Source organism: Microcaecilia unicolor, chromosome 2, assembly GCF_901765095.1.
Source record: "Microcaecilia unicolor chromosome 2, aMicUni1.1, whole genome shotgun sequence".
Lineage (NCBI taxonomy): Eukaryota > Metazoa > Chordata > Amphibia > Gymnophiona > Siphonopidae > Microcaecilia > Microcaecilia unicolor.
Window position 1 is genome coordinate 542,845,186 of NC_044032.1, and position 19,127 is coordinate 542,864,312.

Genomic DNA, 19,127 nt, shown 5'->3' on the forward strand with positions numbered 1-19,127 from the left:
TTTAGCTGTTTTAAAGCCTTTTGATAACTGTCAAGTCCCTCTGCCAGATTACAGATTGAGCCCAGGTAATGGAAGAAGATTCCTTGGTTTGTGATCTTTAAGATATTGCCCTCTGATAATCATGACAATCTTGTTGGGGTTTATATGGGTCAAGGAATGGATGCTTGAGTGTTGCATGGATGTTCAGGTATCCAGATTATTGTGCTAACATCTCCAGTGGGAGAAAGAAGAAAACTGTTTTGTGTCTGTAGAAGCCCTCTGTATCTTTATCTTTGAACTGGTATAGGCCGGCATGACATAGAATAAGAGGTCCTATGGATGAATTTTTTTTTCAGCCATATTCTATAAAGTGAAATTTTTCTCTACTGATTTACCTGGAACATGGGAGGGAGTGACTTTTCTGAAGATCATCATCCTCTGATTTACATTTTTGAAAGTAACAGTCCAGCTTAGGAAGTCCCTACTGTACCAGAAGATAATTTGCCTTGAACTACTCTTGAAAAAGTGTGAGCCAAATCCAAATCTGCCTTCTCCTTTAAACCTTGTGTATAGACTTTTTTTTTAATTTTAAGGAGTCCTTTTACTAAGGTGTGCTGAAAAGTGGCTTGCGCTGGTGTAGATGTGTGTATTGGATGTGCGCAGGTCCATTTTTCAGTGCACCTGCAATAAAGGCCTCTTGGGGGGAAGGGAGCTGAAAATGGACATGCGGCAAAATAAACATTGGCACACGTGTCCATGTTGGGCATGAGACCTTACCTCCACCCATTGACTTAGTGGTAAAGTCTCACACGTTAACCGGGTGGTAATCATCAGCACGCATACACGGCTGATTACCGCCTGGTTAGCGCCGTGTGCTGGAAAATTTCCGGTGCGCATAGTGGACGCGCGCAAAAAATGAAATTACCACCTAGGCCTCATAGTAGCCGGGTGGTAGTTCCAAGTTGGCTCTCATTGGGCATGTGTAGGCGCCTGCATGTCTTAGTAAAAGGACTCCTAAAAGACCAAAGTGACTCATCTAGTCTGCCTAGTAAGGTGGTTAGGGTTGTAAGTTCCACTCCATGGTGGCTTAGAAGTGCAAAAGTTATTTCATTGCTGTTTTGAGACAAATGTTTTGTTTCCTTCCTCTTTAATATTTAGAGATCTTCTATGCATACCTCACTTCTTTTTCACAATGCCACACAGTTTGTCTTCATCATTTATTTCTAACTAGCTGTTAAGCATGTTAAAACGGGTGAGATTTCCAGCTACCCTCCTCACTGCCCTCCCTCCCCCCTCCGTGCCAGGTCCCCTGCACTGATCTGACAGCGCCTCTCACCTCCGTGTGAAAGCTCTGCTGCTGCCTGCAGCGCTTCCACATGGAGGTGAGAGGCACTGTCAGGTCAGTGCAGGGGGCTCGATACGGATGGGGGGGGAGGGTGGAGGTTGGTGCGCGCGATGTTCGTTTCCAGGCTCCAGCGGCAGTGGCACCGTTCGACAGTCCGACTCCGTTTCCCTCTCTGTTCCACCCTCTGACATCATCACGTCTTGACGTGAGGGCGAGACAGAGAGGGAAGTCTCTACTGCGCATTTGCAGGTGAGTCGGTCACTTGCCATTTATATATTTGATTTGTGATTACCAATTATCCTGGAGAGGGTTACAAATTGTTATAAAATACAATGATCAAACTCAATCTCCCATCCACTTACCCCATCTTAACCCCCAAATACAATAAATGGCCAAGAACCATGGAGAGCAAGTGTCATACCATCCATGACCAAATGGCTCATATAAATACATGTGAATAAAGGACCTGTATGGTCTTGTAATTCATTGTGCTTGGATAATTGTTAGATTGGGCCAGTGAAAGATTCCTCAGCTCAATGATCCTTTATAGGTGAGGAAACCCATGTATGTTGCATACCTGTTCATCGAACTTCTTTGTTACTGATTTCTCTTGGTTTTAGTTATTTGTTGTAGATCTTTACCATTGTTGATGTTGTTGTTCCTTTATTTATGTACATTTTTTATATGTGTGTTGATATTAATTGCAATGTGAAAAGCCTTCTCTGTAAATTGGCGGTATTTCTGAACAAGAGCTGGCACATAGCTGGGCTAGCATCCTGCATAAACAATATTTAAATAAAACAAACATCATGGCTCACCAGATTGCTAAGAAAATTTCCTAATATAGTGTTGTGTTCCAGCTTATATTTAGCAGGTCTGCATTTAGCTACAGAGACACCCACATTCAAAGAGACTTGAGGATTTTGACTCGGATTGTGATCGTAGCAGAAATGCTACTCTAATATGGGAAAGAAGGCTAGCGAGCTAGTACTGCAGCACTGAGAGAAACTACAATGCAGTGTGGCTGAGGACAGGTAAAAGCACAGACCAGCTTCCTAGTATTGTAGAAAACTGTAGTGTGGCTGCATGTTGGTCCACTTCAGTGCATGGACATAAGTCAAAATATAAAAGGTGATACCTTTTTTATATTGACTTAGTATGTTTTCTTGACTAGTTTTCAGGAGCTACAATGCCCTTCATTGGGTTGAAACAAAATGAGCAGGTTAAAGCAAAAGGTAATGTTGCTTGAACCTACGATTGAATCCTGTATTGCATAATAATGGTGATAAAAGTGACCGAATGTGTTCTGTGTAGGGGTATAGAATGGATTTGGAAATGCCTTCCTCCTCTTGTAAATGTTGCTCTGCTCAAAACTAAACTTTCATACTGTCCTAATAGAACAAATGGTCACAAAACTGATTTATGTATTTATGTAAAAAAAAAAAGGAACAGTGATGTGCCCAGATCTCATAAGTGTCTTCTAAAGTTAGATTAGCAGTTGCTAGTAACGGAATAAAATAGTAATGGGAGGAAATTGACATTCTAGAGTTCTGACCTGATCATAAAGATCACTATTCCAGTGAGCAAAAGAAAATAATCTAACGAACTTTGGCTTGATAGTGGAGACTTTGGGGAAATAGTGATATTAACAAAAAAAGGCAAAGAAACCAGGTAGGAAACCAGGTAGTCAGTGTTAGTATCTATTATTTACAAATAAATTGTATTTATTCCAAATACTTAGAAGAAGATAAAAGCTCTAAATGTCAGAGGCGGTGTGAAACTCCTCTTGGGGATTCAAGGTGACACTATTTTCAGATTTAGAATCTGATTTTATAGCTGTTTGGAAGCTGATTTTTGGATCAAGATACAGAATGATTAGAATCTGATTGTGCTATTTTCACTGATTGGACCTATTTTTTTTTTTGCCTGGCAGCTTCCTGTTGCTCTTTCCTACTTGAGCTACAGTGCTTAGCATTCTAACCAGCTTACCACTGTTTCCCTGGTTTTTTTTAAATCAATTGCCCCCTCCCTGTCTAGCTCTACTATTGCAGCATCAGTTCTCTGTTAGATTCCAGCTTCCGTTGTGTAGAATTCTACACAAATACTTCAGTTTTTTCACCCATTTGCCTTAGCCTTTCAACACTGTGTCAGTCACCCCTGTGCACAGGCGTGTGCTCTCTTTTTCTGTCATTTTTTGTTTCTTGCATCTTCTCTTCACAGTCTTCTGAAAAATCATAACATTTATCAGCCCAGTATTCAAAACAATTTAGCCTGCTGCTGACCAGTTATATCGCTTGGTTGGAGCTAGGCGTTAATATTCAGCGGCACTTAACTGAGTAAGTTCTGCTGAATATTGATGTTCAGTGGCGTGGTGGGGGCGGTCCGCCCCAGGTGCACACTGCAGGGGGGTGCAGGGAGCAGCCATGCGGCTGTGCCTCTGCCGTTTCCCTGCTCCCTGTAATGTTGCTTCCTGTTCCGGGGCAGGGAACTGGTGGAGCTGACAGCCACGCAGCTGCTCCCAGCACCTCCAGGAGGTAACAACAATGCACGGGGGGAGGCGAGGCAGTGCGATGCACCGTGCCAGGGGGGTGCGCAGCGGCGATCTGCTCCAGGTGGCGGATGACCAACCACTGTTGAGGTTAGTGCCGAACACAAAGCCAGATATCTTGGGGGCATTCTGGGGGGGGCAGAGTCAGCACTTATGCAATCAGGTTTAGCGTATAAATAGGACCGCATAAATGTCCTATTTTTATGTGGTAACCCATGGCCACTTAAGTGATGAATATTGACTTAAGCGGCTATGTGTTAGCTGTCTTTAAAACGACTGGATATTCAAAGCCCATACAGGTCCTGGCATTGAATATTCGGGAATAACTCTGTCGGTGGTGAGCAAAACGCTTGCCACTTATGGCTGAATATTGGTGTCTGTGTTTTCTTAATTCACCTGTAGGACTCATGATTTGCAGTAGGTGTCCAGTAGGTTTGGGTTGTTTTGTGGATCAACTTCTAGTGTAGGATACACAATGATGAGATTGTTTGCATGTAAAAGGCATCAGGTCTCTGAATCACTGAGCATTTCTCCAGTAATGTGAGGAGATCTTTGATGAGTGAGTTAGGGGGCGAGGCTGAGACTGCAACTTGTCTTAACCCTTGCATCTTGCAGGTTGCTTTCTTTCACATTACAACTGATGGGGCAGTACATATATGTGTAAACCTGGGGTGGACTTTATGGCACTGGGTCTGGATGGGAGAATCTGAGACAATATTGCACCCTATCAACTGGGGCTTGTTGCCGAATGAAAGGGAAGCAATCGTCTAGGGCCCTGACTTTGTGCAACTCGAACACCTAATCCTGATTAGTAAAGTCACAGAAGAATTAGTCCAAGCACATGTTCAAAAAAAAAAAAAAGAAAAAAAATGATTTGCTGATGAATTCTTGAGCTTGTAGAATCAACAGCAGTAAAATTAAAATCAATCATGTTGTGCTTGTTATGGTTTAAATCTAATTTAAAGGGACCACGTATTTATTTGTGTGGGGACGAAGAAATTCGAAACCTGGCCAAGTCGGCGGAGGTTTGAAGCTGGAGAATTAATGCTGATTATAGCTGCTAAAAAGCTAAGTTACAATTATTTACTTTAAAGTCTACTATTTGAGAAGTGGAAGTTTATTATCTAAGAAAATATTAATAATATTGGAAAAACAAAAAAGAAAACGGGTTGATTTATGACGAGCTAAACAGCACCATCATTATATTGAAGAATGATTTGGATGGTTGCGCTGTTAAAGATTCTGAATATCCCCGACTAGTCATATTAATGAATATATAAATGAGTACACTGTGAAAGGATCGATTATAGATAAAAATGATTTAATATTAGATGTTATGGTTTAAAGGCATGGATCTTAATTAATGTTTGCCTTTTCTGTCTGCAACGGGTAACTCCGGTGGATTCCGTGTGATCTGTTTGGAAGACCTCAAATTCTGTGTTCCCCCAGGTTAAGATGGATGGACACCTAGTTATTTGGCATGTCCAGATGCTCTTTTCTGGGGGCAATGCCAGCTTTCTCTTAGCTGATCCAATCTCCACAATACTCCAGGGAATCCTTGTGAAACAATTCCAATCATTTAATCATCACCATAGAGCTGTTTGGTCTCTTCACCCAAAACGTAGGCTCTCCTGGATCCTAGGGCCCAGGGTTCCAATCCCTGGTACATGGGTGCCACCGCAGGATGGAGAAACACTCGTCCCTTTAGAAAGGGTCATGAACCATTTCTCCTTATTAGCAGTAGAGAGGTGTGGTAGCCGTGTTACTCCACTTTTAAAGGTAATCAATAGAAATAAAACAAAATAAAACATGGAAAAGAAATTAAGATGATACCTTTTTTATTGGACATAACTTAATACATTTGTTGATTAGCTTTCGAAGGTTACCCTTCTTCATCAGATCGGAAATAATTTCCATCAAATAACATTAAAGTTAAAAATTTATTAAAAGGGAAAGCCTTCAATTGTTTCCTAAATAGGTCATATTTTGTAATTGTTCTTATTTGAATGGGAAGGGTATTCCATACGTGTGAGCAAGATAAGCAAAGCTAGATGAAAAAAAAACAGCTTTCGAAGGAAGGCCATTTTTTTTCTTACATTTGTACCCCGCGCTTTCCCACTCATGGTAGACTCAATGCGGCAGGCAATGGAGGGTTAAGTGACTTGCCCAGAGTCACAAGGAGCTGCCTGTGCCGGGAATCGAACTCAGTTCCTCAGGACCAAAGTCCACCACCCTAACCACTAATTGTTATTTATTTATTTATTTGTTACATTTGTACCCCACATTATCCCACCTATTTGCAGGCTGAATGTGGCTTACATAATACTGTAAGGTGATAGCTACCTACGGTGAAGAAACAAATACAGAGTGAAAATTATTTTTCAGTGAAATAGGTATGTAAAGACACATTAGGGAATCATAGAGAGGGAAGTTATGTAAAGTTCATAGTGTTCATTACAAGTTTAGGTATCTTTATGTTGCTGGGTTCAGATACTTAAGTTGGGTCAGTGGGATATGCCTTTTCGAACAGGTTGGTCTTTAGTGATTTCCGGAAGTTGAAGTGGTCGTACGTAGTTTTCACGGCTTTTTGAAGTGCATTCCAGAGTTGTGTGCTTATATATGAGAAACTGGAACCATGAATAGATTTGTACTTGAGTCCTTTGCAGCTAGGGTGGCGGATGTTTAAGTAAGATGATCTGATTGAGTTTCTGGTTGGCAGGTCTATGAGGTCAGACATATATCCTGGGGCATCACCATAGATAATTTTATGGACTAAGGTACAGATTTTAAAAGTAATACGTTCTTTGATTGGGAGCCAATGTAATTTTTCACGAAGGGGTTTGGCACTTTTGAATTGCGATCTTCCAAATGCAAGCCCGTCTGCCATGTTTTGAGCGGTCTGAATCTTCTTTTTAAGATTTTCTTTGCATCCAGCATAAATTCCGTTGCAGTAGTCGGCATGGCTTAGGACCATTGATTGTACCAGATTGCAAAATATTGCCTTCGGGAAGAACGGTTTTACTCGTTTGAGTTTCCACATTGAGTGGAATATTTTCTTGATTGTAGAGTTAATTTGGCAATGGTTATAGCAATGGTTTCCTAGATATAAGCTTAAGGGGCCCTTTTACTAAGCCGCGTAAGTGTCTATGCGTGCCTAATGCGCGCCAAAATGGAGTTACCACCCAGCTACCGTGTGGCTCTTGTGGTTATTTCATTTTTGGTGCTCATCTCAAAAATCATTTTTATTTTCAGACGCATGACAAGTGGCATTTGATGCACGTAGGTCATTACCACCTGGTTACCGTGTGAGACTTTACCGCTAGGTCAATGGCTAGCGGTAAGGTCACAGACTGAAAATGGACACACAGCAATTTTCATTTTACCACATATCCATTTTCAGCAAAAATGTTAAAAAGGCATTTTTTTCAGGTGCGCTGAAAAATGATACTGCATGTGGCCAAAAACACGTGTCTACACTGCCGCAGGCCATTTTTCAGAGCGTCTTTGTAAAACAGCCCCTAAGTGAGCCCTCCAGGGACACAAAAATACCTACTATACCTGAATGAACATTGCTTCAATAACTTTCAGGCGGTAAATAAGAAATGTAATAAATAAATAAATAAATAAATAATAAAACATTCAAATTAGATGTTTCAAGTTGTACTTGCTATTTATGTGGCTAGTTTGGTCATCTATTTTATATGTTTAGCAGCTGAATATTACCACAGACATATAAATTAAGAAGGCACCAGTGCCAGTATATGCACATAAAATGCCTCTTATACAGTTACCACACACAAAAGTACATGCAGTGACAAAAACACACATACTTTTCATACAACCCAGGTGTAGGCATGTTTGAGGGCCAATTTTGGGCAGAGCATAATGGAGTTGCAATTTACACAGCTATTTTAGGAGCTCCTTATATGGAAGGATGATCCCCGAGCAGTACCACTACAGGACTACCACTAGGGGTCTTTGGTTGCATTTGGATGACGGCTGCTGCCTGGAGCCCCCTGAACTATCTATGAAGCCCACAGGTAGGTCCCATGGATATCAGTGGGGTGGGAAGAGGGTAGGAGGGGTCTAGAAGGGTGGAGCTTTGTCATTAGGGGAGGGGCTTGCTCTCAGGGTGGGGATCAGAAGTGCCGGAGGATGTGCCACTGACACTTCACCTGTCAGCAGCTGTGTTAACCAACTACTAATAGTGCAGCTGTATTTATCAATCTCTCTGGAGCTGGCAGTAAGTTCAGCTGCCCTATCTGCAGTCATGATATATAGCATGCGGTAGGCACCCAAGTGCTAGCTGTCACAACCAGTCACTCCTCTGCTGTCCATGTCACACTCAAACTCTCATCCACTTCTTCATAGATTGTCTGGTTTTCTTACTCTGTAATCCACATTGAACTTGAATTGGCTTTTGTGGAATATAAGAGAATGTTGATATTGGTATATTTGGATATTCACCAGTGCTACTGAAACGGATAGCGTCCCTGAATATCTGTAAAATTAGAAACCTCCTAATTTAGATATTTCAAATGATATATTCTTTGTGTGGCTGAATATTAATTTCAGTTTGTTCACAGCAAATCTTTCCACTTGGCTGTCTCTGAATTTGTGATTGCTTCCAAATGGGTGAAATTGTCAAAATTCACTATTCTCCTTAGTGTAGCAAAACTGTTTACCACTTGGATTTCATTTTGAGCCTCACGGTCTTAGCTGTAGTAGATGTTTGTAACAGCCCCTTAGTTTTGACCTTCTATTTCCACTCCCCCACCCCCCCCATCTGTCTGACCATGGACTGATCCTTTTCAGGACCAGGAGTTTGGATGAGGAACTCAGGATGGAACAGAATCCCACAGTTTTTGCAATTGCAATGAACCCTACAGGTGCCTGGAGTAGTAACAAAGCCATGATTCTTAGTGTCTGAATTCTATTGATGAGCTGTTTTATTAACCCATTAGTGCCCAATGTGCCCATAAAATCCCATATGGGAATGTTGGGCACTAATGGGTTAATTGTCTGGTATTTCTCTTGTAAACAGGACCTGAGACAACACCCTGAAGTAATTCCATTTTTGATAAGCTGCAAGGCCTTGTTACTGCTTGATGAAAGACTAGGTGAACACAGAAATGTCCTTGTGCTTATTTATTGGTTGATTAAGTGGTTTTGAAATAACAGTTTGTAGCACAGGGGAGCTGTTTTTATTTATGCAGCACATCACTGCCATGCATGGAGCTCATTCCTCTGAGAGCTGTTTTTACATCTGTTTCACAGATTTAATTCGTCACCATGTTTTCTTTCAAGTTGCTTGTGTGTTTGTAAAGCCGACAGATATCTAGCCAATGGAAGCTGTATTGTGTTTATTCCTCTTTTAGTTTCCTGTTGTGTGGCCTTTTCAGTGCTGTTATTTTGGATTGTGCAATCTAGTCCGGTTTTGTCTTGCGAGAGGGAAAGACCAACCTCAGTTTCACATGTGAGATGGGTAGGGAGAGTAATACTCTGCATGGGTCTTCCAGATTAAATGGGGCTCATCAATTCTAGATTTTGTGTAAAAAAAAAATTTAAATGTACAGTGTAAAGTTCTATTATGCTTCTCAGCAGTCATGACCTGATGGAACTATTTTCAGTGAGTGTAATTGAGACCAGCTGCTTCAAACCGCAGGCAGCATCATAACACTTTATCCTTCACCTCTCTCCTACCCCCAACTCCTCCTCTTGCAGTGGTCCTTCCAAACTCATCTTCTGCTGGTTTTTGTCAGGGAAAGTATGCAGCAGCAATAATTCCCACCAGCATGACTTCTGATCTCTAAGCCACTAGGGAGACTTTTAGTAATGTAGAGAGGACTCGCCACAGCTTAACCAAAGTCTGAAAGTCCCAACAAAGCAGCATATGAGAGAGAAGGGACAGAGTGTGGAATGGACTGAAACATATTGTCTAGAAGTAATGGAGATTGTAGTTTTCAAAGGGATTGGTCAGTATGTGTCAGTGCAGAGCAGAGATTGGTTGCCTGCAGGATGATGGTGGAGGAGCAGCTTGTTCAGAGAGCTCCAGATCAGCCCCTGTGAATATGTAAGTAGGTGTAGGAGATGCTCCCTGTCTCTCCTGAGCTGCTGTTTCCTTGTCATACCAGACCAGTCTAGATGAATGGGTTATATATCCATGAACCAGCGGATGGAGATAGAAAAAAAATAGTTCTCATGATTTGCCCCTTAAGAGTATCGTGCAGTCTGGAATGTTCAGTATTTTCTCTGTTTCCAAACAGATAGTTGATGGATCCTGCAGCTCCTTGGTGGTGTTTTTTCAGCCAGCTCTTAAAGATCTTTAACCTGCATTTCAGATCAGTTCCCCTGAAGACGCCATTAGTCTGGCGAAACATGGCCCATGTAGGGAATTGAAACTTGCTGAACTGTGACCTTTATGGTCTTACATCTTGCACAGAGGGATTTTTTTGAAAAAAGCATTGCAGTGGACAAGAACTTGGCAGGAAGAAGATTTTTTTCTGCACATCTCTACTTAAGTTAAGTAATTGCTATTTATATATTTTTTGAACATCAAGTTTATTATATTCTTTTGGACTTTGCCCATCTATTGAACAATACTATTAGGATGGAGGTAGGATGTGCTATGATGTAAGGGTGGTGTTCCTGCTAAGCCTGGATTATCAGTCCACAGCAATACACCAAAAACTGAGCACAACATAAAAAAATTTTTCTAAAATTTTTCTATAATTTATTGGATTTTATTTTAAAAAAATAATTATATATATATGAATAATGAGAGTGATAATTTTTGTTTAAAATTGTTTTGAAGGTTTCTGTTATATTTATTAATTTAAAAATTTGAAACCGTTTTTCTAAGAACACCCAGAATTACGTTTGGTATCATAGTAGTGAACCTACTTCTGTAGAGGTATAGTGCAGTTTTCAAACCGCAGACCTCTGTTCTGTTTTGACACACCTAACTTGGCTTCCTCTCTGCATGTTCTGTTCTGCTCCATCTAGAGCATGGAGCACAACTCCATCATTGAGGTGGGACTCTTTCATCTCTCCGGGTATGCCGCCACAGTTACATCTATGCAGGTATTGTATGCCTCTGGGGCTGATAGTACACTGTAAATTCATCTCTGATACACAGCGTAGCACTGCTTCATCTTGACCAGAGCGGCTTCATCCCTGTCTGTAGGGCACAGATCTCTATTTACCTGTGGAGAGCAGCTCATTCTCTACCTGTTTTAGCACAGCTCCCTCTTTGTCTGTGTAGCACAGCTCCATCTCTGAATGTAGAACACAGTTCTGCTTTTGAATGTAGGGCGCAGCTTCACATCTGCATTCTTAGGGCAGCTCCAAAGGTAGAGCGCATCTGTGCCCCTGCATGCAGAGGGTATCTCTGCTTTAGATTGTAAAGTGGAGTTCCATGTCTGCATGTAGACTGCAGCTCCGTCTCTGAATGTGGGGTTTGGCTTTAGTTCTGAATGTGGAGCTGGGCTCCATTTCTGAATGTGAGGTATGGCTCCATCTCTGTGTGTAGAGTGCAGCTCCATCTCCGAATGTAGGACACAAGCCTACCTCTGCATATATGATTCAGCACCCTCTCTGCACATGTCTGTTAGTACCGCACTATTCTAATTCACTCTGTGGGAGCAGCTCAGCCTCAAGCTCTGGGATCATGGATCATAGCTCTCAGTGGAATTATGGATAACGTATCTATCTTGAACTTGGAACACTACTTCTTCTCTAGGTCTAGAGTATTTCTCTGCCTCTAAACATAGACTTGTCTCCACCTCTGCAGGTGCACACCCCATCTTGGAGGTACTGCTCTGACCACATTCTCTTTGGAGAATACATCTTCATATCTGCATAGTGATGCAGCTCCATCTCTGTGTATATGCATGACTTCATCTCTCCTTATGGATCTTTACTCCATTGCTGCATGAGGAGTTTGGCTCCCTCTGCTGCTTACCCTAGAAATAAACAGTGGATTTTCCCCAAGTCCATTTTAATAATGGCTTATGGACTTTTCTTTTAGGAAGCTATCCAAACCTTTTTTATACCCCGCTAAGCTAACTGCTTTTACTACATTTTCTGGGAACAAATTCCAGAGTTTATTTACATGTCGAGTGAAGAAATATTTTCTCCAATTTGTTTTAAATTTACTACTTTGTAGCTTCATTATGTGCCCCCTATTCCTAGTATTTTTAGAAAGAGAAAACAAGCCATTCATGTCTACCCGTTCCACTCCACTCATTATTTTATAGACCCCTATCATATCGCCCCTCAGCTGTCTTTTCTCCAAGCTTAGGAGCCGCTTTAGCCTTTCCTCATATGGAAGTCATCCCATCCCCTTTATCATTTTTGTCGCCCTTCTCTGCACCTTTTCTAATTCCACTATATCTTTTTTGAGATGCAGTGACCAGAATTGAACACAATATTTGAGGTGCGGTTGCACCATGGAGCGATCCAAAGGCATTAAAATGTCCTCATTTTTGTTTTCCATTCCTTTACTAATTATACCTAACATTCTATTTGCTTTCTTAGCTGCCACCGCACACTGAGCAGAAGGTTTCAACTTATCATCAACGATGACACCTAAATCCCACATGCATCACTTTGCACTTGTTCACATTAAATGTCATCTGCTATTTGGACGCCCAGTTTCCCAGTCTCGTAAGGTCCTCTTGTAATTTTTCACAATACTCTTGCGATTTAACAACTTAAAATTTCTTTGTGTCATCAGCATATTGAATTACCTCATTAGTTACTTCTATCTCTAGATCATTTATAAATAAGTTAAAAAGCAGCGGTCCCAGTACAGACCCCTGGGGAACCCCACTATCTACCCTTCTCCATTGAGAATACTGACCATTTAACCCTACTCTCTGTTTTCTGTCTTTTATCCAGTTTTTATTCCACAGTAGAACACTACCTCCTATCCCATGACTTTCCAATTTCCTCTGGGGTCTTTCATGAGGTACTTTGTCAAATGTCTTTTGAAAATCCAGATACACTACATCAACCAGCTCACCTTTATCCATTTGTTTTTTCACCCCTTCAAAGAAATGTAATAGATTGGTGAGGCAAGATTTCCCTTCACTAAATCCATGATGGCTTTGTCTCATTACTCCATGCTTTTGAATGTGCTCTTTAATTTTGTTCTTTATAATAGTCTCTACCATTTTGCCCAGCACCGATGTCAGGCTCACCGGTCTATAATTTCCAAGATCACCTCTGGAACCTTTTAAAAAAATTGACGTTACATTGGCCACCCTCCAATCTTTCAGTACCATGCTTGACTTTAAAGATAAATTACATATTACTAGTAATAGTTCCACAAGTTCATTTTTCAATTCTATCAGTAGTATGGAACGAATACTATCCAGTCCAGGTGATTTGCTACTCTTTAATTTGTAAAATTGCGCCTTTACGTCCTCCAGGTTTATAGAGATTTCATTCAGTTTCTCTGACTTGTCAGCTTTGAATACAATTTCTGGCACCGGTATCTCTCCCAAACCTTTCACAGTGAAGACTGAAGCAAAGAATTCATTTAATCTCTCTGCTATGGCTTTGTCTTCCCAGGGCTACCAGACTGGAGGTGGGCCTCCTCTATGTAACTCTCTGGGGCTCATTTTCAAAGCACTTAGCCTTACAAAGTTCCATAGTAACCTATGGAACTTTGTAAGGGTAAGTGCTTTGAAAATACGCCTCAAAGTCTCCTTCAGCTCTTTCAAGTCTGCTGCTCATGCCATAAGAGAACGGACTCATTTTCTGAGAACTAGGAGCTCATTGTATTGAGCACACACATATAACCTCTCACCAACTGGGAGATAATCATACATGGAACACTAAATGCAAAAGATTGGATAGCACCGCTCTTGCTGCTGGACTGCTGTCTGCATTGTAGTATTATAGAGTTGTTTAATTAAAACTTCTTAGGGTACTAGGGATATCAGATGAATATAAAGATCCTTAAGATTATATGTTGCAATTTGTAATGTATTTAGTTAAGGAGGGTGGGTGGCAATGAGGGCTGAACTAGGCCCTACTGTGCCTTCTAGAGTGTATCTGTTAATGCTCTGGCAGAAAATTTCAAGTTTTAAAACTATGAAGAAAAGAGTATGGAGACTAGCTAGTAAAGTTTGCTTATTTGTTTTGTTAATTCTAACTGTGTTTATCAATATCCTACAATTCCTCTTTTAAACCCAATCTTTAAGTTACCAAGCACAGAACAAATAATGTCACTTACCAAATAAATGTCCTCTTCTCTCAGAACTTCTCAGAAAGAAAATTAAGTGGGACCTTTCCTCTCTCTATAGTTTGGATTCTGAGGAGATTGCTTCAAACAAAACTAGCCCAGTAATCAGATTGCCCTTAGTAACCTTTACAAATATTCTACTTCTTCATACCTTAATTAACACTTAATTCAGGTCAGTAGCAGTGCTACCTCTCCAGCAGGCAAAGAACATACAATTAACTTTCTTTTAGAACAGTTTGCTAATATACTTTTTAATACCCTTGGCTGTTAAGTTCCTACCTCTAGAGAAAGTTTAATTTAAAACTATGGGGAATAGGTTTGTACGCTATAGAAATTAGTTAATAATGCTTGCTTCGCTCTCTCTTTTAATTATTTATTTTTGTAAGACTGAACTAAGCCCTACTGTGCTTTCTAGAGTCTATCTGTTAATTCTGTGTCAGAAAATTCAAGTTTTAAAACTGTGGGGAAAAGGGTATGGACACTAGTTAATAAAGTTTGATTTTTTTTAAATTCTACCTGTGTTTATTTTATAGTGTTTACTTAACATTTCATTACAACTTGGATGTGAGCCACATTGAACCTGAGATGTATTGAGATAATGTGGGATATAAATGTCACAATTAAAATATCCTACAATTCCTCTTTTAAACCCAATCTTTAAGTTACCAAGCACAGACCAAAATAATATCACTTACCAGAGAAATGTGCTCTTCTTTTAGAACTTCTCAGAAAAAAAGGTTAAATGGGACCTTTCCTCTCTATATAGTTTGGATTCTGAAGAATCAAGAATTATACCTAAGATTTAGACTCACAGTCTATTTTAAGATATTGCCCATTTTCTAAAGTAATAAATTCTGGAATATTAGAAAAATCCAGACTGAACCAAAGAATGTTTGTTTTGTTAATGTTTAATTTAAGTAGCATATCACTAGCCCAGGTTGCAATCTTCTTAATATACATATTTAATTTAGAATGAAGAGCATCCATAATTGAATCTACCGGAACTAAAAGAAAAATATCATCAACCTAAGACCATAACCTACTACTACTACTACTTAACATTTCTAGAGCGCTACTAGGGTTACGCAGCGCTGTACAAATTAACAAAGAAGGACGGTCTCTGCTCAATGGAGCTTACAATCTGACACCAGAATCAAAAGATAATTTTCCCAGCGTACACTGTAGAGATTATATAATAAAGGAGAAATGGGTGAACCCTGAAGTACACCTGCAATGTGATGAGTTGACAAAGAACTATCCTTTAACACAGTATACTGCTTTTGTGTCAGAAAAGTCACTTAACCCTCCATTGCCCCATGTAAGCCGCATTGAGCCTGCCATGAGTGGGAAAGCGCGGGGTACAAATGTAACAAAAAAAAAAAGACTGAACTGAGTCCTTCTGTGCCTGTTAGAGGCTATCTGTTAATGTTGTGGTACAAAGTTCAAGTTTTAAAACTAGGGGGGAAAGGGTATAGTTGACAAAGTTTGCTTTTTCTGTTTTTTGTTTTTATTATTCTGCCTATCAATAATGTACAATTCCTCCTTTAAACTGCAATCTTTAAGTTACCAAGCACAGAGCAAAATAATGTTCTTATACCAGAGAAATGTCCTCTTCTCTCAGAACTTCTCAGAAAGAAAGTTAAGTGGGACTTTTCTTCTCTATATAGTTTGCCTTATAAGAGAACTGCTTCAAACAAACCCTTTGAAGCTAACTCAGTAATCAGATTTCCCTCATTAACCTTTGCAAATATTCTACTTCCTCACACCTTAATTAACATTTAATTCAGGTCAGTAGCAGTGCTACCTCTCAGCCAAAAAACAGAAAATAACTGTATTTAAGGACAGAATCTGAGCCTCAAACTTCAGATGGTTCAAAACTCTGCTGCTAGGCAAATCAATTGTAGTTCTAAATATGAGAAAGTGTCTTCTTTGCTGGCTACATTGCACTGGTTACTGGTTTAGTCCAGGATCTATTTTAAAGTACTATGTTTGCTTTTAAATCTTTATGTGGTGTGTATTCTGCTGATCTTCATATACATTTATGTTTTTAAAAAATAATTCTACGTTTTGTTCATTTAATAACACTGGTAAACGGCATTGTTACAAAGAATGTGAATGGTGTTCTTAGCTAAGTCATGGGTGCTGAATTTGAAAATGAAATCAGTTTTTGCCCATCAGGCTCAGTTTTCTTGAGACACGCTACCCTTTTTATAAAAATCCTTGAAAACGCTGCATTTTGGCACCCTGCTGTGCAGGGCCGCCGAGAGGGGGGGGGGGCGGGGGGACAAAATCCCCAGGGCCCGGGCCTTCAAGGGGGGCCCGGTGCCAGTCCCACCTGCCCTCTGACCGTCTGCCACCGGGCTGGCCCCCTGTATTTAAATCACCGCGCAGTGCGACTCTCCCTCTCACCTCCCTGTGAGGCGGAACTCCTCCCTTCGGGTCTCCTTCCCTCCCTGTATCCCACCCTCGGGGGAGCAGCAGCAGCGGCGACCTCAGAGGGGGGAGGGGAGCGGCGACCTCGGGGGCAGGGCTGCAGCGGGGGCGAGGCGGCCTTGTCCCAGGCCCGGCCAAGTTTCTCGGTGGCCCTGCTGCTGTGGATTAATTTAATTCAGCAGTTGTAAATTGTTGGAAAAACAATTGAAATATACTAGGAATTACAATACAAAACCCTTAGTTTAGAAAGCCACCACCAGGAAATAAGGGAGGTTTGGCAACATTGCCCATGAGTCATGCTCGAACATGTTCAAACACGTTCTGTTGCGTCAGTTGCCACCTGTATCTCAGCATTGAGAGTTCAGTCAACAATTGCTGTTGGAAGTGACTGCTTGTAGTTCTACGTTTGTGAAGGTTTGTGTTTTGTGTCATTTCAGAAGAAATGCCTCATACCTGTGCAAATAGCCCAAATTCTTTTTGTTATATCAGTGGAGAGTTTACTCTGAAATCGCAAAAACGAAAACTTAATCCTCTTGTAAAGAAGTCCTACGAACTATATTTCGGGTGTAAGGTTGCTGAACAGGACCGTAAATGGGCTCCCCACATTTGCTGTTTGATGTGTGTTACACTCCTGACAGGCTGGTTAAAAGGAAGACGTCGCATGCCCTTTGCTGTTCCCATGATTTGGAGGGAACCAACGGATCACACAACAGACTGTTATTTCTGTCTGACAAAAATAGCAGGAATCACCTCGAAAACAAGGAAAACTGTGCAATATCCTAACTTACCATCTGCTATAAGACCTGTATGTCACAGTGAAGAATTGCCAGTACCAGTGCCTCCTGAGAATTTGATAGTGAGTGAAGATGAATACATTGACGAACATGCAGAAGACAGAGAAGGGGATATGCATACCGACCCATCATTTCAGGACCTCTGTGAATCAAATGTGCCCCACTTTTTGACACAAGGGGATCTCAACGATCTTGTTCGTGATTTAAATTTGTCGAAGCAACAGGCTGAGCTTTTAGGTTCGAGATTAAAAGGATGGAATCTTCTTTCTTGCGATACGAAAGTGAGTGTTTTTCGTGACCGACATGCTATTATTTCTGAATATTTCTCCAAGGAAGGTGACATGGTCTTTTGTAATGATATCGAATCCGTTAGAACGGTTCCACCAGGACATTTCTCAAATGGGAAAGCGTTATCAAGGCAAATGGAATGCCGCAATGTTGTCCGACTACTGCTGGACCTTACGGAGAGACGTTCCCGAGGCAAAGTACCACAGGAAATCAGGAAGGAAATCTTTTTAGGTATGTTTCTTCACTTCTCTTTACTCTTACGTTGCTTATATCTTTGATTTCTTTGTGAATTGACACAGTTTTTTTTGGAACTCTTGTAGCAGAAGCGTGACATTTTGCCAGATACATATAATAGCTACATATGCTGACACAAGCATTTACAAAAACCATTATCACATGAAAACTGAGGCTGATACAGAAATTCTGAAATGAGATCTGGATTCAGGGAAGAATTATCTTCCAGAAAATGTATGTTTTGTTCTTGTTACAGAAAAAGTTTTTTTTTTTTTTTTGTAGACCAGTGTAATTTATTGCTGACATTTCCATCTGTTAGATCTGTCCAATTCAAAACAATATTTTATGGTTCTTTTTCGTTTATTCCTGTTCGTCTTTGGAATAGTTTACCAGTACAGATTCATTCTTTCAGGAGCCTGTCTCTTTTCTGGAATGTTTTAAAAACATATTTATTTCCTTGGTTAGTTTTTTGTATGAGCAATCTGATCTTATTTTTATTGCTTTTAGTTTGTGACATCCTGATACATTTTTCTGTTACCTCTCCTTGAATTCCTTTCGGGAGAGTTGGCAGGTTATAAGAACTTGGTAACATAACATAACTGCATCACAGATGCTGGAGTGTCTGGGCGTTCTATTCAACACAGCAAGGGAGAGGATCTTCTTCATGGAATGTAGCAATGGCTCATATGCTGGAGTCACAGGAGTCTTTTTCAGCTGCCGGTCTCCAGTGTCACAGAAGTATGACCTTAATCTTCCTGGGACGCTGGTTACCAGATAGAGTATGTAGTGGTGGTTGTCGCCATGAATTTGACCATCAGAGCTCCCTTTCTGATAACACGATGGGAGGTGGTGAAAATGGATCCCTGCAAGTCAGATTGGGGAGCTCATTACAACTTCCAAATAGCAAAAGACACCTGGACTGAACAGGAGTCTCAGCGGCGATAAATTACTTGGAACTCAGGGCAGTACAGAATGTCTTATGCGACTTTGCTCCATTTCTGGTGGGGGCCCTGGTCTGAGTTTCTTCCAACAATGCGATGACTGTTACATATATCAACAAGCAAATCATGACCTGCAGCCATCTGATAGCAGTAGAGGTGGTCTCCCTAATGAGTTGGGTGAAGAAAAAACTTTCTTTGCTTTTCGGCAGTTCACATTGCTGTGTCCTGGAAAGTGGAGGCAGCCTTTCTGAGCAGGCATTCCTTGGTCCTGGGAGAATGGGAACTATCCAGCCAGAATTTTCAGCTGATAGTG

The 19,127-nt window shown here is 40.8% G+C and overlaps 1 protein-coding gene and 1 long non-coding RNA gene across 2 annotated transcripts in view; one reads left to right on the forward strand and one right to left on the reverse strand.

Moving 5' to 3' along the window:
• LIMCH1 (LIM and calponin homology domains 1) overlaps positions 1-19,127 on the forward strand; it is a 633,274-nt gene that overhangs the window by 212,378 nt on the left and 401,769 nt on the right. The gene's annotated exons all lie outside the window — the stretch shown is intronic.
• Positions 8,948-18,548, reverse strand: LOC115461495. The gene is made up of 3 exons (XR_003940722.1): positions 18,469-18,548; positions 10,806-10,812; positions 8,948-8,957 (listed from the first exon to the last, which is right to left on the reverse strand). It is a non-coding gene; the product is annotated as an uncharacterized LOC115461495 (long non-coding RNA).